The sequence below is a fragment of the Quercus robur genome, chromosome 8 (genome assembly GCF_932294415.1).
Source record: "Quercus robur chromosome 8, dhQueRobu3.1, whole genome shotgun sequence".
NCBI classification, from domain to species: Eukaryota; Viridiplantae; Streptophyta; class Magnoliopsida; order Fagales; family Fagaceae; genus Quercus; species Quercus robur.
In genome coordinates this window covers 54775258-54797406 of record NC_065541.1, presented here as the reverse complement: position 1 = coordinate 54797406, position 22149 = coordinate 54775258, and the positions used below count along the sequence as shown (strand labels likewise).

The 22149-nt window shown below is 31.6% G+C and overlaps 3 long non-coding RNA genes across 4 annotated transcripts; all 3 read left to right on the top strand.

The window, feature by feature from the left end:
• The first annotated feature begins 1021 nt into the window (after positions 1-1021).
• On the top strand, positions 1022-3684 carry LOC126697087 (uncharacterized). Of its 2 annotated transcripts, none has more exons than XR_007646148.1 (5): positions 1022-1282; positions 1431-1522; positions 1819-1934; positions 2725-2849; positions 3320-3684. It is a non-coding gene; the product is annotated as an uncharacterized LOC126697087 (long non-coding RNA). The 2 variants fall into 2 exon arrangements; XR_007646147.1 differs by having other exon boundaries at positions 1023-1323.
• Positions 3685-11152: 7468 nt separating this feature from the next.
• Positions 11153-12289, top strand: LOC126697086 (uncharacterized). Its single transcript, XR_007646146.1, has 3 exons — positions 11153-11369; positions 11465-11620; positions 11875-12289. It is a non-coding gene; the product is annotated as an uncharacterized LOC126697086 (long non-coding RNA).
• A 737-nt stretch (positions 12290-13026) lies between these two features.
• Positions 13027-17219, top strand: LOC126697085 (uncharacterized). Its single transcript, XR_007646145.1, has 3 exons — positions 13027-13142; positions 13540-13658; positions 16920-17219. It is a non-coding gene; the product is annotated as an uncharacterized LOC126697085 (long non-coding RNA).
• The last annotated feature ends 4930 nt before the right edge of the window (positions 17220-22149 follow it).

Here is a 22149-nt window from a genome sequence, read left to right as displayed (position 1 = left end):
TTTTATAACTTTTTATATTTTTTATAAAAGTAGTATTAATTTTTGGGTCATGTTAACGAGTGTCGTACGGCATTGGTTAAAAATCTATTTTAGGAAAATTTTGACATCACTTTTAGGGAAATGAAAAAAACTGTCAAAACATTAATTTTTTTTTTCTTTTTCCATAAAAACTTTCTTTAATTAGATTCTTAACCAATACCGTACGACATTTCGTTAACATTTCTCTTAATTTTTTTTTAAATAATCTATTAATAAATGTCCTAACTTCTGCTTTCAAAAAAAAAAAAATGTCCTAACTTCTAAGTGCACTTGTTTTCAAAAAAAAAAAAACTTGTTAGTGCATTCCTTAATTAGACCGAATTATTAAAATATTTTATATAGGTGAATGGGTCGAGTCGGTCGACCAATGCTAATTCATTGTTTTTATCTTTTCAAAAAAAAGAAAAAGTACTGTGGGTTAAGATATAAAAATAAATTAAAATGTTTTTTAGAAGAAAAGAAAATAGATTAAAGTTAATTCACTGAAATTCACAGGGGCACTTTCGTGTGTAATGATCAAAATACCTCCATTATTTGTGCAACAGCTTCAGACAGTGCAGAGACCAGAGAAACCACAGGTTATACGGCCCAAAGACAAAACAAGGCCTGGTCCAAATTCCAATTTCCAATTGCATGGCTTGGGTGGGGTCAAAAGGGCAGTCATCAATACCTAGCTATAATTTTGAGGTGAAAAATAAATGTAAAAATGGATACTATAAAGCATAAACTATAAAGTTAAGGAAAAAGTAGCTACTTCTCCACAAAAAGGATCAACAAGACCTAAAGAGTTTTTTACAAAGTGTCAAAATGAATATGGCTCTTTCATATTTCGAAGGACCAATTAGTACTAATCTATATATATATATATATATATATATATATATATATAACCGAAACTTTTGAAACTCCCACAATTTTCCACGTCAGCATTACTTAAAAAAAATATATATGATTTTTTTTTTCTTCTAAAACCCGATAATACATAAAACCCAATAATACAAAAAACTATACTCTGATTTTCTATTTCTCCTGTTCCCCTAATCCTTCCCGTTCCACTTCTCTGTCGTCCAAAACACACACCATGGTCAAACCTTCTCCTTCGTGCAAAATACACCCCATGGCCAAACCGCTTCTCCATCATCCAAAACCCAGACCCATATTAGCTCCAACAAAACCTGATTCCGCTCCCCTTCACCGTCGTCCAAAACGCCTCTGAAGTGATTCACTCCAATCGCAGATACAGGTCGGCCAAACCCCTTCTTCGTATCAGACCATTCTCTCTCGGTATTTCTCAATTAATCTATGAATAATATCTTTTCCTATTGTCTTTAATTAGGTTTTTTTGTCAATTTAGGGATTTTGTCTTTAATTAGGTTTTTCTATCATTTTAGGGATTTCACTTCCTAACCCTCAGGTGTGCTGGGTTTTGGCCGTCAATTGCAACTGAAGCTAGCCTCCTCTGTAGAGGAAGTCCAAACCCAAAGTAAGAATTCTGATTTGCTCTTCAATTGAAAACCTACTTGCCCAGTTATTACTTCCAATATACTGTTCTTTGGCTGAATGGTTGGCCTTTGGTTTGCCGGCATTAAAAAAAGGGGTTTTTTTTTTTTTTTTTTTTTTTTTTTTTTTTTTTTTTTTTGTGTGTGTGTGTGTGTGCGCTTTAGGTTCTAGAGATTTAAGGTGGAAATTTGTGTTATTTATTTTTCCATCTCGGTTTTGAAACAAAATTGGTTTTTTTTTTTTTTTTTTTTTTTTTTTTTTTTTTTTTTTTGGCTTTAGGTTTTGGCGATTTAAGGTGGAAATTTGTGTTGAAGAAGATTGTGATGACCGTCAAGGAGGACGGATTTGCTAGGTAGGGTAACAGACTAACAATGGTGTTCATGGGTTGCAATAAGGTTATCCTCATGCCCAATTCTTTTGTTGTATGTATTAAATATAAATTGGATTTTCTGGCTGAGGCCTAAAATTGGTGGTATATCAATTTTCTGTCAATAAGTTTTTAATTTCTAGATTACATTATTCTAATTTTTTTTTTAAGTTCCTCTGTTTTAGCACCTATACATCAACTAAGTTCTATTTCTTGGCCATATCTGTTAGGTGTTCGACAAAGGGCCTACGAGTAACTATGTACACATGTTGTCAATTGAAATAAGAAAATAGTTAAGCGTATTTATGTGTGCTGTTATCTTTATTTGTTAGTGGAAGTGAAACCGTGGAGCACTTTGGGGTACTGATCTCTTCAAATTGTGTTATTTTAATTCAAAACTTTTGAATAAGGTTTTAAATCTATTGTAAATTTTTGGGTGTCAATGTTAGTTAGTTACTATTTTGTTATATTAGATGTTACCCATAAGACAATTTTAGACAAGCTATGGGTTTTCCATGTTTGAAAAACTAAATCTTTATCCAAATATACAGAGGCTTAAAAAGTAAAATTTCATTTTAAATTTGGAGGTTTAATAGGATTTAGTTTTTTTGGTATTCTGATCAATTGGTTTTGAATTAGGTGATTGAGTTAGATTTTGTTTTAATTAAGGTTTTGATTTAGACTTATTCTTCTTCATCTACTGTAATTTCAAAGGTTGTTTATTCATTTAAATGAAATTGATACCTCTTTTTGGTTGTTTAATTGTTCTAATAATGATTGATTTTGTTTATTTGTTTGGTGTTCTCTGATTCCCAAAGCGGTTTATTTAGACTATTATTAGATTGGCCTCAACCTCAAACTCATGGTTTGAGTTTTTCACAAAGACAGTGCTCGATAAAGGTGTTACATGCTGAGCCAAAACGTAATGATTTGATGGCCATTGGTGAGTGCAAAAGTTTGAGTTTGAATTTTTTTTTACAAAGTTGTTATCTTTTTCAATCATTTGTTATTATTTTACTTTCTCAAAAAAAAATATTATTTTAATTATTTAATTCAAAATAGATTTCATTAAACAACTTCATTTTAAGAAGTACCATCCTTATTAGTTTATGTACTTTGATGACATGGTTCCTTATACTCTGAAGAATGAAGGAGGTTGTGTATGGGCTTGCAAAAGAAATGATGGGGATGTGCAGAGTGATGTGTTAGCGTAAGATTTGTGTCTATATGAGAATAATTTGTGCTTGACATATTGTTCATTGTAACTTTTGCTACTTTTGTTGTAAATGCATGGACCTAGGGTTGTATTTTAAAATTTTGTTATTTAAGATCCAAAAAAGGTCTCCATATGTTTCTTTTTTTAAGGTTTTGATATCTTGGATTTATATAAAAAAAAAATTTCCATCTCTGTAGGGTTTGGTGTTGTTGGCACACAAAAAGCTCATTAGGGAGAAGCTTGCAGAAGAGGCTGAACAGAACGTCAAGCAGGGGAGGCCAAGAGGGAATATTACTTGGTAACAAGTATGTCATACTGGACTGCATTGTTCAAGAGCTACTGCTGCATTAAGGTTGCATCAATTAAGTGCTATTGCATATTGAGACAAACAAATTTAATTATATGCAACACTCTATCAAATTAAATCATTTTGAGTTCAAGCCTAAGGTAGACTTGGCAATGTATGAAAGTTGAGGATTAGATGTCTTGATTTGGTGGGATGAAAGTTTTTGAATTAGCAGTGTGAGTGTATTTTTGTGTTGCTGATTGGTAATTTGGTAGATTGGAGTCTCATGCATTCCATTTTTTTTTTTTTATCAAAAAAAAAATGAGATCTCAAATTTCACATGCCTTTCTTTCAACTCTTTTAGATAATAATATTATTACTCTACTCTTTTTTCTTTGTTTGGTTGATGGGATGTTATTCAAAATTGAAGTCAATTATTTTTTAAAACTGCACCTAATTTAGTTAGATGGTCCATATACCTAAATTTCAGATTTCTTTTTTTTCCTCTTTGCTTGGTTAGTGTGGAAGTTCAAGAAGGTTAAGGAATTAAGAAATGAGATCTTGCCAATTTTATTTTGCTCAGCTATTGGGATTTGCCAAATAGAAGCTTATGTTGAATTTGGCAAAATTAATTTTATTTTGGATTAGCACAAGACACCATTATTTGATTGGAATATATTTAGACTTAAAGTAACATCTTAAACTACAAATGAAAAATGCATTCAATAGAAGAAGAAAAATAAATCAAGATGATTTTGCATATGTTATATATGTTTCACATTTATGTAATGCGCGCAGGTTAGCGACTAGTTTTATATATATATATATATATATATATATATATATATATATATATTCCAAAGTTCAATCATTAGTGCATGATGGAGTAACCTCTTCTTTTTTTTTCTTTTTTTTTCTTTTTCCTTTTTTTTTTTTATTATAAATGTGGCATGATGGAATAACTTAAAAGTATTGAAAATTGACTTGTTAAGACATATATTGATTTTTAAATTGTTCGACTAATAAAGTTTCTCACTATCCAACAATAAATTTGGGATTTGAATTTCAATTACATTAAAAATGGATTGGTTGATGATAACAGTAATTATTATCATGAGTGAACGTCATATATATATATATAGAGAGAGAGAGAGAGCCTTTGATTTGGGGGCAATGGCCCCCCCAATTTTTTTTAAAAGAATATTAGAATATATACTAGGTATTAATTTTAGCAATTTTGTTCTATAAAATTACACTTTGCCTCTTTAATTCTTTTAAGAGTGATGTTATAGTCACAAATTTTTCTACAATATTTTTACAAATTCCTGAGATGACAAATTCTTATTAGTTCGCATCTAAACCCACCACTTATACCACTTTTTTACTTACCAATAACTACTCACCACATCAGTAATTTATATTAAAAAAAATTGTAGCTCTAGCATTTTCTTCTTTTCAAAGACCATAAAAAATCTATAAATTTAAAATTAAAAATTAAAAAAATATATATAAGCCCAAAAAAATTAGCCCAACAACAAAAATTACCAATAGTGAAATTAAAAAAAAAAATTAAGTCTAATCAACCAATTTTATTTAAAAAATAAAAAATAAATAAAAATTATAACTCCTCAAAACCCTAGCAACCTTATCCCTTTCTCAAGTTAGGAAATATAAAGCCACGGTTTCTGCAAACTTTCTCTCTCTCCAGACGTAGGAAGCCCTAAAGCATTCAAGATCTACAAAACCCTAACAACCTTACCCCCCCTCTCAAGTTAAGAAATATAAAGTCATGGTTTCTGCAAACTCTCTCTCTCCAGACGTATGAAGCCCTAAAGCATTCAAAATTTACAATGCACGGTATAGATTTTAGCTTATAAAGTTCAGCTTTTGTAAGGTTAGTTTTGTCGCTATCATAAAATATTATTATTAGTATAAATTTTATGGAGTTGCGGTGTTCAAGAATTAAACCAAAATTCTTTTAAATTATCTATAATATTTTGTCCTCTGAAAATTTTATCTCTTTGATTTTAGTATATTGTGTTTCTTAAGCTATAGAGAGATTTTCTTTGGTTTCTGCAAACTCTCTCTCTCTCCAGATGTAGGAAGCCTTAAACGCACGGTATAGCATTCAAGATCTACAACTCATGGTATAGATTTTAGCTTATAAAGTTCAGCTTTTGTAAGGTTAGTTTGTTTATATATTTAGTCCTTACGTTTAGGTTTAGTTTAGGTTTAGGTTTTAAGAGATTTATATATTACTACTATGTGGCTGAATTTCCCGTGACATCAGTTTTATGTTTTTAACCAAATACATCAGAAAAGCAAGAGAAGGCGCATAAATATTTAGTCCTTACGTTTAGGTTTAGGTTTAGGTTTAGGTTTTAAGAGATTTATATATTACTACTATGTGGCTGAATTTCCCGTGACATCAGTTTTATGATTTTTTTTTTTTTTAATTTGTTTTATGTAAGGTTAGTTTGTTTACATTAGTTCTTTATCTTAAAAATAAGACTTTTATTTCTACCGCAAGAACTATTTAGGTATGTATCCCTTGCAAGCACACATGAACTTAAATTGTCTTTTAATATATGCATGCTTTATTATTTTCTAATAGTTTTCCCGTGCATCGCACGGGTTAGCGACTAGTTTTATATAAAACAAACAACCCGGCCTTTTAAAAATTTCAAACAAAATAATAGTCCTTACTCAACAACACGCATTAAAGTCACCAAAAAAAAAAAAAAAAAAAAAAAAAAAAAAAAAAAAAAAAAAACCTCAGTGACTAATCCACCTCAAATAACCTGCAACAAAGTCGCCCTCCCTAACTACAAGTCATGCCTCCGTCCATATATATATATATATATAAAAGTAAAGAACTCATGTGAGAAAGCACGAGACTCTGCCAAGTGGCGCATTTTATACAAAGAGAATTGAAATATTTTCAAGTGCCATAATAGAGATAAGAACAAATTAAATATTGACTTTTTATTTCATTTGGTTCAATATTTCAAGAATTTTCTAATTAAAAAATAAATATTCTTTATGTCATTTGGTTCAATGTATAAAGATTTTTCATCCCTCACACATACACACAAAACTATTTGCATTTTAATTCACAAATTTTCACCACTTGCACTTCTACCCCTTTATATATACCCACCCATAACCCTTCATGTCATTCCATGTCAAATACATAGAGACAAAAAATTATGCCAATTACCTTCAATTTTTTTATGACACCTACCTAGCTATAACACTATTGTTTCATCTAATTTTAACCTATATGAGTTGACTACAACCAAGGAAGGAGGGTTTGCATTTTATATTTGAGTGACAACGCCAATTACAATTCTAATGTTAAGGCCAGATGTTGTGAATTTGTGGGTTTTGAAAATTATGTGATTGATTTGCGTGTTTGGAATGTGTATTTTGTTGTAGAATTAAGGAGAACGAGAAAGACACATTCTATATCAACTTTAATTTATTCTATAAATTTCCTCCAAAGTTTTTTTTTTTCTCATTCCTTCAAGTAAATAATTATAATAGATATGCGTATGAAATTTATAATTGTTACTTTTTATGATGAACTCATTACAAATAAAGTTCTATCACAATTATGCTATATATAATCCATATACAACATTATCCATGCATTGCACGAGTAACTTACTAGTTACTCATAATTGTGGTATAAAATTTGATTGTCTACGCTAGCAATACACTCCTTTCACAACATGTATAAAATGTGGCCACCAATATTCTTATTTTTTATAAATATTCATATTTTATATAATTAGTGTAAAAGGAATGTGAATATTGTCAGTGTAAAATAATAAATAACATAAAATGATTTATTATAGATGATTGACTTTTTGAACAGAAAAAAAGAGAAGGAGACCTTATTGATCTTTTTCAAGGAAAAGTTTATATTGAAAAACGAAGTTGAAGGAAAATTACGAGAAATGGTCAAAAGTCTGCTGACTCTTATGTCATCGTCCAATTTTTCTATTGAGTATAAGTGGATTCAATTCCTCCAACCTATTTGTTGTAAGCAAAAAAGGGAAAAAAAGAAAAAAAAAAAAAAGTGAGATCTTATTGATACTGTAAAGGATTAAATACATCATTAATTAATAGTTAGTTTTAGTTAGCTCAACTAGTAAAGTTTCTAGTAGTGAATAAGAGATCTAGAGTTCAATCTCCGCTACACTAAAAACTGATTGGTATCTTGGTCTAATGATAAAGAGTATAATCATCAGAAGCGGACGTCATAGATTGAAAAAAATTTAGTTACAAAATTGGTTATAGTCTAAGGCTATGGCCTTATTCAATCTCTCTTTATTGGAGGTGAATTTTGACAAATCCACCATTGTATTACATTTTCTTCTTATATCATCCATACTTGCAAAATCTATAATAATAATAATAATAATCTATATATATAATAATAGATGAAGCAGAGTGAAACTCAAATTACAATTCCAAATTAGAACTCTAATTTTGTGCCATGTGTCTACATCTATGTGGCAATCAGTTCATAATTATCCTTCCAATTATTCAATTAAAATCTATAATTGAAGTTGAATTTTGCTCCATGCAGCTAAATGTACGTGAACCCATTCTCATTATTCATTAAAACCACTTCTATGTATAGGGTCAAGTGAGTTATTTTGTTAATTAAGTTTTTTCTTGATTTTGCAACCAAATATGAAAATCAAAGAGGCTATTTTTATACTCAATGAATTCACTGATTTCACAAGAGACAGGGGAGGGAGAGAGTCATAAGGCACTATGAAGGAGAGATTAAGGACTACCACCATGTTAGACCATCTCCCATCTTCAACCCAGCCTCTTGCCACTATGTTAGATGAAGCAGAACCCAGCGGCTCTGCCAAGCCGTCGAATTCCTTCTTGGTACTGAGCAGTGATGACGACGACGACAAAGCGGCGAACGAAGATTTGAGCCTAAAGATCGTCGAGAAGGCGCTGTTGATGTGCGTTGCCAAGTTGGTTCCCGACGCTGTCGTCCATTGGTTCTTTTTACTCGTGAAAAAAAGGAAGAGACTCCATTGTTAAATAACAGCCAAACCAGCCACTAGAAAATAGAATGCAACAGTCACCTAACTTTATATCTGAGGCAAAACTAACGCATACATAAAGTGTAAGAGGGTGTGAGAATCTCAAGTCAACTATCAACCATGGCTGCAGCTGTAGCTATAAGCAGCACAGTGAAGTACGGGATCATAGGTGTGGGAATGATGGGCAGAGAACACCTCATCAATCTCCATCATCTTCGCACCGAAGGCGTAGCTGTTTTTGCTATAGCTGACCCCCATGTCCCTTCCCAAGACCTTGCCCTGCAATTAGCTCAATCCTTTAATTGGCCACTAAAGGAACTGTTGCGTTGCATTCGATTTCATATAAAATTAGATGGGAATTTTTTTTTTGGGTATATTCAATTTTGTATTTTTATTCACAGTATTGTTGTTTAATTAATTGGATCAATGCTTTCTCAAAAAAAAATTAATTGGATCAATGATGGGCACATGAACTTTGGGATTTTAAATGTGATAGTTCTACTCATATAATTACAAAACATTCAAGTCCTAATGAGTATATTTTATTCTTTAGGGGTCTTATCCTGCACACTAATTTAAGAATTAATGCCTTAATAGAGGTTTTAATGACCTTTAAAAGTTATGAAGGTTTTTTCGGGGCACTGGGAGCTATTGGACAGTGGTCTCTGTGATGTACTGGTTGTGTCAACACCAAACATGACCCATTATGAGATTCTTATGGATATCATCAACCACCCGAAACCCCATCATGTATTGGTGGAGAAGCCATTATGCACCACAGTTGCTCACTGCAAAGAGTTAGTAATCTGGTTGCGCGATCATCTCTACATAGAGCTTATCTATTATTGTTAAATATTAGCATTGAGATGAATATTAGCAACGTGATGTGTTATATCATGTTGTGTATGCTAGAGTGGATGCGGAAGGGGAAGCATATAATAGGAACATTAAGAACACGAGAGTTACGTGGTTCAGCCTTGACGGCTTACATCTACGGAGGAATCCCTTAAGGGCTACATTTTTATTGTGTATAAGAGTGTAGTACAATAACTTGTGTTACAATGAGTCATAACATGAGTATATATAGGCGACTAAACCCTAGACTACTAGTACAAGCAGGACTGGGCTTGGGCCTATTACATTGGGCTAATATGTCTAATATATATCTCTAACAATTATTATGGTTTGTCATTATATAGATTGTATAGTATAACAAATTACACTGTATATGTAAGATGGGGAAGCTGTTTTGGAACATTATGCCCATTTGTTTAGATGCGCTGTATTAAATACTTGAACTTTGTTCAATTGACGATTATGGAATTTTCACAAATTGTCTCACTTTTTGGTGGCTAACCCGTGGTGGTAGGGAGTCTGGAATTTGATTTGGGTCAATGACTTATGACTTCAGGAATTGATGGGAAGATGAATATGCGATTTAAAGGTCACGAAACCAATATGACACATGAAGCAAATAATTTACTAAACAAAACCAATTTGTTCCATGATTCCATGATGAAAGTAGCATATGTCACCATTTTTTTGAATGATATACAATTGGTGGGAACTTACATGATCAATGTATGAGAATAGAGAACCAAACACTTAGGCCTGACTGAGTTGAGTTTAATGTGAACTTAGGCATTATAGTCATTTGAGGCAGCATTCATTAGATTGTAGCATTTCCATGTCATGAAGGTGATTCCTTAATGAGGTAGTTAGCCTAATTTTGGAAATTTGCATCACGTAGATAAAAATGTAAGTCATTTTCCTCATTTTAAAGAAGTGCAACATGATTGACAACAAGGTACCTTTGTTTCTGTGCTATAGCTATAATGCTAATGGATATAGTCAATACTACTTCTGAGGTTTGAATTTCCTTGACAACCAGATGAGCCATGGTGAAAAAGTTGTGAACTTTCACAATTTATTTGTTTAGCAGAAAAAGGAAAATCTCTAGATTTATTTGGTCCAATACTATTTTATCAAAATTCTTTTTTGCAATGTGTCGAGAAGAAGGAAAAAAATATAGAATAAAATGACTGAAGTTTATCACAAACAGAATTATAACTTATTGACCAGCACTCTACATTAGTTAGTTGATTGCCTTCAGCTATAATTTGTAACTGAATTACATTTGAATACAATTGTGTAGCTGATAACTTTAGTAAGACTTGCATGCTCTTCCATTTTGTTTTAGATTCTAGATTTACACAATAGTTTAGTTGTTTCTTTCTCTGTTTATAGGTTCACAACATTATGTTCCCGGCCAATTAAATTCAAACACATAGCTGTATTGAATTTAGAAAAATGCTAAAACCATGGACTATTTTACAATTTTTTTTACACACTGCTAATGCGGTGAATGGTGGTTATTGGTAAGCAAAAAAGTGATGATAATGGTGGGCAGATGAGAACCAGTAAGAATTTGCCACATCCATAGTTTGTAAAAATATAGTAAAATAGTTTGTGACTGTAGCATTACTTTTGAATTTAATTGTCTTTGGAAAAGATAGCAATATTTGTACTTCATTAGATTTGAATATAATCAAGAACTTAATGTATAGCATTTAAGGAATTGTACCCAAGTTTTGTCTTTTTTATTTGTATATATATATATATATATTTTAAAATTTTGATATTTCTATATTGGATATGCGGATATTAGTTTCCCCATTTCGACAATTGAGTAAAAATGGACTTTTGGCTTACTTGGTGGGTCATGAGAATTTTTGTATATGACTGTTTTGGAAACTTATATTGCCTTAGGTTGTTGTTGTGAACGATAAAGAGGAGGAGGAGACAGTGGAAGCCTCAAATAGGGTTGAGCCTGTTGATCTAAATGCTGTTGAAATAACCAACAACATTGTGTTTCGGAAGCTTCTTGTGAGTTCAAATATTTGCTCTCAAATGCCAATTTTGAAAATACAATTCCTATTGAAAGGCTTAGTTTGGTATCTCTATGATTTCCATTCTCTCAGCGGGGGCCAAGGTATTTTGATCCCCCAGATAGCGGTTGGGGAGCATGCTTTAATTGTGGTGAAGGTCATATAGTAGCAAATTGTACAGCAGCTAAGCGGAAGAAACCTTGCTTTGTTTGTGGGAGTTTGGAGCACAATGCAAAGCAATGCTCAAAGGTTCATTGAATGAATATTGAATTTATATTATTATTTATTGTAGGACTTATTTCCTGCGCTACTAATTGTTGTTATATTTATCCTAAGTTGTATATATGTTTTGCACATACATACATGTAATGTGCACACTAGCTCGTGCATATGTGTTTGTGGGTGCTTATGTGCATCTGTGCATTTATCTATTTATGATGGGCCTTTGATTCTGATCATCATCCATATCTGGGTGTTTGATTTATTGCTTGGTTCTTTTTCAGGGACAAGATTGCTTTATCTGCAAAAAAAAGTGGCCACCGAGCAAAAGACTGTCCTGAAAAGTACAAGGGTGGCTCTTTAAGTTTGAAAATTTGTTTAAAATGCAGAGATTCAGGACATGGTATGTTTTCATGCTAGAATGATTATTCACCTAATGATCTCAAGGTTTTTTTCCCCTTCCCTTCTTTCATACCCAAAGAAAAAAAAAACCAATCATTTTGCCATTTTTTTCTACCATTTGGAGAGGAATGAAAAACAAAAACATCTCATGTTGGGGAAGATAGAGAGACATCTCAGGCTAGCACCACCAACAAACTGACTTTCAAGTCTAATTTTCCTCCATCTGTCTAAATTTAAGTGAGATCAGTTGTAATTACGCTCACTTTCATTTAAAAAAACGTTGTGCTCCTTTTTTTTTTTTTTGGCTGAATAAAACATTCTGCTCTTCCACAATAATCACACCCCGCGTATTTTTAGGTTCACCTCCCCTTCTACAATAATCAAAACCCAAAATCCTTTCTCTCCTTCAATATACAGCTCCCCTCTTCTTCAATGAATGCTATGGAATTTCAAAAGAATCTCTCGGTATCAATGGCTACTTTTATTTGAGTTTTCCTGTTGGATAGGTTTAGATTTGATTTGTTTTTGTTTCAGGTTTTTAAAACACAGAATGATTGAGATTTGAGTGGGTTAAAGAGATAGTGTTCGTGAATGTCGCTGCCACCATCATATTATCAGAACTGGCGCCGGTACATTCTTTCCCCCATTTTAGATTTAGGTATGATTTTTTTTTTTTTTTTTTTTATAACAGAACTGACGCCGGTACATTCTTTCCCCCTTTTTAGATTTAGGTATGATTTTTTTTTTTTTTATAACATTTAGGTATGAAATTTGATATTTTTTAAAAAAATTCTTTGATAGGATAGGTCTTTTTTTTTTTTTTTTCTTCTTCTTCTTTTTCTTTTTTATAACTTACAGAAATTACCAAAAAAAAATTGATTTTAGTTTTGTCTTTTCATCTTGGTTTTGATTCTTTTTTGTTCTGGGTTTTTGGGTTCTCCATGAAAATGTTTGGTTTCTCAAGTTTTCAATATTTTTTTTCCTATTTTCGATTACAGAAATCACTAAGCCTTTCCCTGTTTTCTAATATCTACGTTCATAGTTTTTTTTTCTTTTTTTTTTTCCTTTCTGGGGTCTTTGATTCTAGGAATTGAAGTTGCCCTCGAATTATGAAGTTCTTCTTCGGAAAGTATTTGATGATTGTACTAAGGTATTGCTCTCTCTATCTGTGTGTGTGAGTTTGTCTTCTGTTTGGGTGCTGAGAAAGTGTGTGAAAATTAAAAGTTTTGAGTTTTTAGATATGGTTTTTGATTGGTTGTGATGGGGTTTTCATTTATTAGGAAATAAATACGGCCCTGTGATGGGGTTTTAGTTTATTAGGTTTTGAGAAAATGAGGGGTAGAAAATAAATTTTAATTTAGGAATCTTAGACTTTATTTTAATTAATTGAGAGGGGAATAAAATGATTTGGTTTTGTTGTAATAAAGTTTTGGTACCTCCCTGATATGGCTCTCTGGCTTATTTCCTGTTTGGATTATTCATATTATATGATTTTCTTGATATGGATCTGTTTCTGATGGATTTGTTGAAAAATTGGCTTTATGCAGAGAGTTTGGCTGCATAAAAGAATGGGTGGTGTTTGTTTGTCCATTGCTTCAAAAGGGTTACCAATCACCGGGATAGGTGATTGAAGATATTGGAATCATATCCCAACTGAAGAATCTAGGTGAGATTCGTTCAATTTTTTAACCCTCTTTTTTTAGTTTTTATGTATTGATTTTTCAATGGAAATGGGAGAAAAATTGTATTTTTCTTCCCATGTATGTTTTAGATGGACGATTGAAACTCCAGCCAACTGTGGAATTCCCTTGCTGGAATTTGTCTAAGTAGGCTTTTTTTTTTTTTTTGGTGATCTTTTCTATCAATTATGATTGAAATTTTAAAATTTATTGTGTGATGCTATCATAATTGCAAGTGGTTTCATAAATCATAATAACTTTATTAGCAAGTTTTCTTAAATAATAAATACGGGTCATTTCGAAGGATGTCCAATACCATTGAGTTTGTTTGGAAGTTCTTAATGTTTAAGGCAGTTCTTATTGGTAATAAAATGACCATCATATTATTGAACTTGAAGTTATGCTGTCTTTGAGTTGGAGTAACACATTTGATCCTTTAAAAACTAATTGCTATGAGAAGAATCATGACAAGCCTGAAAATCCTCCCTTCAAACTTTCCATTTTCCCTTTTCTTACATTGTTGCTGTGTTGATCCAAAAGTAGGCATTTGTAGTCTCTTAATTGCTATTAAAAGTGTGAGGAAAATTATTAAAATATAACAAGATGCTAACTTTTGTTTTTTGCTTGACTTTGTGATTCATTAGATTGATTAGAAAAGCTTTGAGAAATTAAAAAGCTTTTGTTGGTTTTTGAAGTGTTGCTTCAGTTTCTGAACAGTGGAGAACTGCAAAGCTTTTCATTTGTTCTGTTACTCTTTTTGCAATTGTATTTGCTAGAATATGCTGCCTTATTTCTTGGACAACTTTTCTGCCAAATTTGTTTGAAGGAATCTTTGCCAATCAATTACATTACATAGTGATTTAGATGACCACCTACATCTATTAAATAGTACTATTCAGTAAATCATCTACACAAGGCACATGATTAAATACATGTGAATAGCTGTTTTTTATCATTTCTTTTCCTGCTTAGTGTAATGGAGAGAACCTTTTGGTTGAAGTCCAGTTTGTCTTCTTTTCTTGGTTTGCATGGGATTGGACATTTATTGATATACCATAAATTGGCTGTATCTATCCTCTCTCTCTCTCTCTCTTCTAGGGAATTTCAGATTTTAGATAAAGGCATTTGATTTTCATAGGAATTGAAACTTTATGGAATATGTATGTGTATTGGGTCAAATATTTTCAAATCTTAGTATCTATCTAGAGATGGTTTCTTTGAATAGAAGGGTACCCCATGCATAGCACAGGTAATAGGAGGAGGTGTTGCCAAGTTAGGAGAAAATCACGCTTAAAATTCTGACACATATACATATTAAAAGAGAAAACTCAGAAAAGTCAGTTTTTTTTTTTTTTTTTTGTTAAAATTTTTTTTTCAATTCCTATCCTGCGTGTCACATTTTATTGTCATTTTGGAAGTGGTATTGCATTTTGTGCTGTAGAGTTTAGGAAATCCTTATTCATATTTGTGTTTGGCCTCTTTGTACTTTGTAGTTTAACGAATTTGAAGTAATTATACTTTAATTGTATAAATAAGATCTATTCAAGGAAAGGGTATTTCTAAATTTAAGTTAAGCATATGGATATGGTATCTAATATAGAAAATATTTGCGTGTTAATTAATCCTTTGAATAATTTACAAAATCATTTATTAAGGCTTAGCAGTCATAATTGGATGAAAATTGAAGAAGATTTTCATTATTTTAAATTGTGTTAGTTATGAGAGGATGAAAAATGAAAGACCATGTTACTTAATGCAGAAAAGACCATGTTACTTAATGCAGAAAAGACCATGTGGACACAGAAGCTCTTACTGTTTTGTATGTGTTAGCATATGGGACAGCGACAATGGTTTTGGATACCACAATATTGATTGTAAATTTGTGACTATCAAGACTTGATTTTACACAAATCTATGAGATTTTCCTGTTGGGTGATTTCACAAATGTTAGAGTTGATTTATCATGTTCATTGTGTGTGCATTATATTTTGATTGCTTTAATATATTGTTTTAAGTTATCATACAATCTAGGATATGTTAGCACTTAGCACAATTAGGCAATATAAGGAGTTCCTGTATAATATTCCATTTTTTAAATCATCATTTGTGAAATTATGTTTAGTTTATGAGAATGTTGTGGGCTAAAATTTTCCAATACTTTTTGTAATACCCAAAAGAGAAAAGGGAAGGAATGGGGTTAAAAGTAGTGATAAATTGGGTTTAATCTACAGAAACAATAAGAGATATTCTTTTATTTTAACTTTTTATATGCTTCTTCATAGCCTCACACAAATTATGATACATACCTCAAAGCGGCTCTAAGTAATATTGTCATATAAGTTTTAGTTTGGTGCGATTCATTGTGGTTCCTTGAAATAGCAGATATGGTGTTTGAAATTGCCATGTAAGTTTTAGATTTGTGTGTTTTAAGCTTTTATGTGGTTTGTAAATTTTTTTTTACTTAGGTTTGTTTCTGTGTATCATTTTTTGTAAGTTCTTGCTTGGAACAAATTAGTAAATGCTTTAAAAATAAAATGACCTTAGCAAATTGTTAGTGAGATTAGTAAAGGGAAGACTATTGAAAGCCAAAACCGTAGAGCACTCCATTGCAGAGTGTACTATGCAAGCCATAGTCCAGGTATAAAATTTATAAATGTGGTTTTTTTTTTTTTTTTTAAATTTATTGGGTTTGTTTATGTGAGGAATAATGGTTAATGGGTGTTTGATTAATTATATATTGAACTAAATTTACAATGATGGGCATGGATATCTAATGTTATCTACACTTTTTTGTGTAAATTGTATTGGATTCAGTTGCCAAGGTTAGATATTTTTGGGTCCTGTTTATTGTGGTTGTTTTAGTGAGGAATAATGGTTAATTATGCATTGAACTTAATTCACAACAATCTATACTACTAGACATTAAGTACATTTCTGTTGTGAATTGATGTGGACTTGCTGACCAGTTATGCATGGCATCATAATTCAGCTTCCAAATCGGTTTGTAACAAAATTGCAATAGAACTTATAATACCTAGAGCAATTTTCATGTGAATTGGAATTACAGGAGAGGATACATTATATGAGTTTGTAGTAATACTATTAATACTGAATAGAGATGAGTCGAAAGGGACTATTCTTTATAAAGGTTGCCTTTTAATATATTTTCTTGATGGTTTATATATTATCTAAATTACAAACCTATTATCTTGCCATTATGTAATCATTGTGTTCATTTTTTGTGTTAGGTTTCATCAAACTCCTGACAAATTCGGTACTATGACTATTTTTTACGGTGATATTTTGGATTCGCTTAATTTTCAGGTGGCTTATTAGAAATAAGCTCTCAAAGATTAAGAACAAATGTCTGATCATAATATTATTTACAACAAACCCTTGATGAATATCCTCCTCAATGTATTGACTCGACTTTGAAGATTAGTCCCAAATGTTTAGACAATGATGTTATACCAACTCATTTGGATATATTTGCACTATTTTCTAAATGATTTCCATTGTAATAAATTGTTCTTATTTGTTTCCCCTTATTTTTAAGTAAGTTATGATATCAAAGTAAGTCAAGTTTTAATTGCTTTGAAGGTATTGCATTTTTGCATGCAACTAGAGAAGCATTCTAGAGAATTTCCTTCATTCAAACTCATTTCAATGCAATGGAAGTAATAAAAGTGGTGGTTGCTCATTTCATATGTTCCTCCAAATGGTCTATTGGAGAATGGAAGTACATACGTGATGTGAAAACTGAATTAAGGTACAAGCCATATCATATAAGGTTTGCTTGCTTGCTCGACTGAAATTATGCTTAATTATCATCTCCTCTTCCCCTCCTCCTTTCATCTGCTCTATCTTACCCCACCACTCATTCTCATCAACAACTTCCATCTGCACATAAATATCATTTTCAAACCACAAAAATGGAACAAATAATATATATATATATATATATATATATATACTGCTAAGTTTTGTTAATGAAATTTTCTGATTAATAATATGAATTTAGACTTAACTGAGCCTTTTAAACATGAATAAACTCATGATTAATAATATATCCATTCCGCACGGGTTACATACTAGTAATAATAATAGGTGAAGCTAAGAGAAACTCAAAATAGAATTCCAAATTAGAGTTCTAATTTTGCGCCATGTGTCCTAAATTATTTATTCTTAAAGAGTTTTATTTCTTAATTTTATAATCAAATGTGGGGTCACATAATAAATATTCATCTAAGTGAGTTATTAAGTACAAAAACCAAAGAGTCTAGAATAAATGAATCGTAAAAAAAAATTAAAAAAAAAATGCTTCACAATAATAATAAAAAATGGACAATTTAAATTTTATACCTAATAATATCCCTACAAAAATTTTTAAAGAGTTAATAAAATATAAAAGTGACTATCAATAGTATTTAAATTATATATATAGGAATTATATTATGTGATGGTGTCACAAATAATCCAAGTCCATAACTCGTCCATATGTCTCGTCCAACGACAGAAGCAACAATAGGCGGAGAGAATTGCAAGCGTACCAGCGACCCTCGTCCGTATATGGACGAGCTTAATACCTCAAGATCTACTCGGCATTTATGAACGACAAGCCTTACCAGATGATCTCGTCCGTCTTTCACTAAAAGTGGACGAGATCATCCTGGAGGTCTCGTCCATCCTTACTATGGATGGACTAAAAGTGGACGAGCTCCTCATGAAGGTCTCGTCCATCCTCACTATGGATGGACGAGTTCATCGGCCCGTCCAACCCAGGTAACTTCCACAGCGGTTACTCCCAATTCTCCGGACTCCTCGACACTGGGAACGGTTACCAAACAGATAACCGTTCCACACACACACTATATAAGGCTTCTTCAATGAAGGAAAAAGGTATTCAGACATTTTCTTACTTTTAAGAGAATACTTCTTCGTTACAGAAAGTTCAAAGTAACTAACTTGATCATCGGAGGATTTTTGGCCGGTCATCACCGGTCCCCTCTGATTCTGTGTCTTTGGTATTACAGGAGATAGCCCGAAGATCAACGTTCAAGTCTTATCAACCCACTGATAATCAAGGAATCATCATTATGTGTTTTATTGTTTATCTTTAAGTGTATCCATGCATATGCATGTGATTACAAGCTAGTTTCTATAAAGTTAAAGATCAATAGCTATGTCATCAATAAATTTTTTAAATTAAAAATTTTTGTAATTTAAAATTATGCATAAAATATAAGCCTATAGATCATAGAATAAATAATATCTGATTGACACAAAATTTGAAATGTGTATTAAAAGCGTAAAGAACTTGTAATCTAATGGTTAGATTTTCGATATATATATATATATATATATATTTTAGAAGAAGATACAATCAATTTTTTTGGTAAAATTTATTATAAAAAAAAACATCATTAATAAAAGCAGACGTTATAGGTTAAAACTCTATAAATAAATAAATAAATATATAGAAGACATCATTAATAAAAGCAGAGGAAATTTCGTTAAAACATTGACAAAAAAAAAAAAAAAAAAAAAAAAAAGAAGAGAACTAAGAAATGAGTATGGCTAACCTAAAAAGACAAAGTTATACTTTAATTAATACAAAAAAAAAGGGGTAAAAAAAACATTGCAAGAATGTATTATTAATTGAAGCTTCGGTTGGATCAATGGGCTGGACCTAAAGAACTTGGATGGACCATTCCAAGAGTCAGAAAATACAGATGGCCCTTGCTCTAATCCTCCCCTAAAGGTTCAATCCTAAAGCCTAGTGTTTAGTGGACTAAGACTACAAATAAATAAATAAATAAAAAACCCAAAATTAATCCAATAATGGGCTTGATCTGCAAGACCATTAAAAAACGAAAAAACGAAAATCTCTATTGTCAAAGAATTCCTTCGTTTTCCTCTCTCTCCAAAATCCAAAATCTTGAGCCAAACCCTCGGTTCAAATTTCCTTCCCTTTCTGTACCGTACGGGGCAAACAGTCCTCAAATCCCAACATATATTTTATGTTAGTCTTTAATCAAGTAGCCCAACAGTTATGGCATGTACAAGCAAGTCACCATTCTTGGGCGATTTAAGAAGCTTCTCAAATATTTTGTATGTATCACTACCATTAACTGCCATAGTTTTTATATCCCAAGTAGCGATATTCATTTTTTTAATGATATTTAAAGAAGATCTACATGGTTGTCACTCTTTCTCTAGCTTCTTAGTAATGAACTTGTCTATTGCATGCCATCATTTTGTTTTCTTTTAAAATATTGGACTTTTTAGGTTTTACTATCATTTATCATTCCTATCAAATGGCAATTTTCCAGAAGGCAAAAAATATTAGTATGTTAAAGAAACCGTATAAGCAATGCCTCAAAGTAACATTAAAGATAGCACATTGTCTCTGGAGACAATTTCTTATTCAATTGTATAAATCTTTCTTTATATTACTTAACTGCCCAAAATTTACTTTTCCCATGTCTTATCTAGTTAATTATGATTACCAAAACATTATTATTATGATAATTTTCGTAAAAGGTTCTGGTCAAATTTCGGCACTTCCAAATAGGTTGGAATCTAATTATTTTAGGTTGCCTTTCTTTATTAAAAAAAATTAATCATTTTTCTGGTTTAAAAAGGATGGATATTGGATATATAGGAATAAATTCAGAGTTCCTAGCTAGGATTCTATATTTCTATTACCTTCTAGTTTATTTCTTTAGATGAACCAAGAAACCATTTAAAAGGAGTTGATAACTTGATATTTAATGCAGAAGATTTAGTTTTAGTGGTTCCCCTAACTAAGATGCTAATAGAAAGGTAAGAGAGGAATTCGATTCAAAAAGTTTAGAAGCCTGGAAGTAACAATTTAAGGTTTTGCATAATAAAGAAGCCTATACATCTTCAAATCAATACAAAAAAGGGGATGGTTGACGTTGTGCTAAACAAATGCGCCAATATTTGATTTGAAGGACAATGTTGAACAAGTAGGTTAAGAGAGAGATGACTAGAATTATTCCAAATCAATCACCATCAATCACATGGCGACCTGAGTTTGGTCGGCTGTTTAGTTACTAAAATATTCCCATTGCTCGATGCTACTTTGATTAATTAACTAATGTTTGAAAAGTTTTTCTTGATTGGCCTTGCATCGAGGACAAGAAATATTGGTGCAAAAATCTCAAGCCACTCTGAGCGAAAAGCGGCTTCCGAGAGAGTGAGAACATGCAACATTATGCTAGATTCGAAGCAATTGGTGCCTTTCACATGGAAGTGATAGTAATCTCTCTTTGAGGTGGTCCATACTCTCTTTGGATTAGCTTTACCTAAATTATTGTTTATTTGGACATGATAATGGGATTTGATTTGTTTAATAAAAGGGGACTTTGATTAAGATAACCATCACAATATTGTCATTGCACTAGGACCAGAGTAGCAACAGTTTTCTAAGCTTTCATTCATTTCTTCTTTTTTCTAAAGGGAAGACTATGTCTTTCTTGAAGACTTCATATGTTCACAATATTCAACATATAGCTAATTTTCTTGAACTTTGTGCGGTTTGAACTTGGTTGCACTGTACTTGTGAACCCAAGAATTTTTTGGTCTTAAAGTTCAATTTCAGAAAATGTCAATACCTTACAACGTCTGTGAAGTCCACCAAATAGTTGATGAGGATGGAAGGAAAATATTTCTTACAGCCATTTTGATAGCTTACAATGAAGAAAGCAGTATAGGTAGCAAACAAATATCTATTCAACAATTCTTGTGATTCAAAAAAAAAAATGTTTGATTTGGTTAATTTTCACCAAATACTTGCAAATGAATTGGACAATAATGAAGTCAACATCCTGATCTAGAAACCCCAGGGACACTATCTTGGTTCACTCAAGATGCTACTTGAAGTTAAGGTCTAAGTTTTTTATATCACTCCAATTGGGGACCATTGTATTTAATCTTACTTGGAGTAAAAGTACTGTGTAGTCTATGGTTAATTAGTCTATGATTTAATCTATTATAAATAAGAGATAGTGACACAGTGAGTCACCACAAGAAACATAACACATCTCAAGAAAAAACCCTTCCGTCATCAAGGGACGCCTTGAATCCACAAAGAGAACTATTGAATCCACCATAAAAAGAAGAAAAAACCTCCTAAAATTTTATTAATCAACTTTTTGAATGCCCAAGGGCTACAATCACTAACATTTAATAAAGAAGTCCTAAGATGGCTAAGAAATCCTATAAAACCCTAATTTGTTTAAGCACAAAATTAGGCTAGAAAAGAGGGGAAATCGTAAAAAGAAGAAGAAGAAGATGAAACTATGAATATTGCATAAAATATACTGCAAACTCTAAGAAATGTCCCAAAACTGACGGGGTTTTATTTTGACTTTCAATTTTAAAATTATAATAAAAGAAAATTTTATCATAAATGGTAAAATTGATTTAACAGGAGGCCAAATGAAATAATTT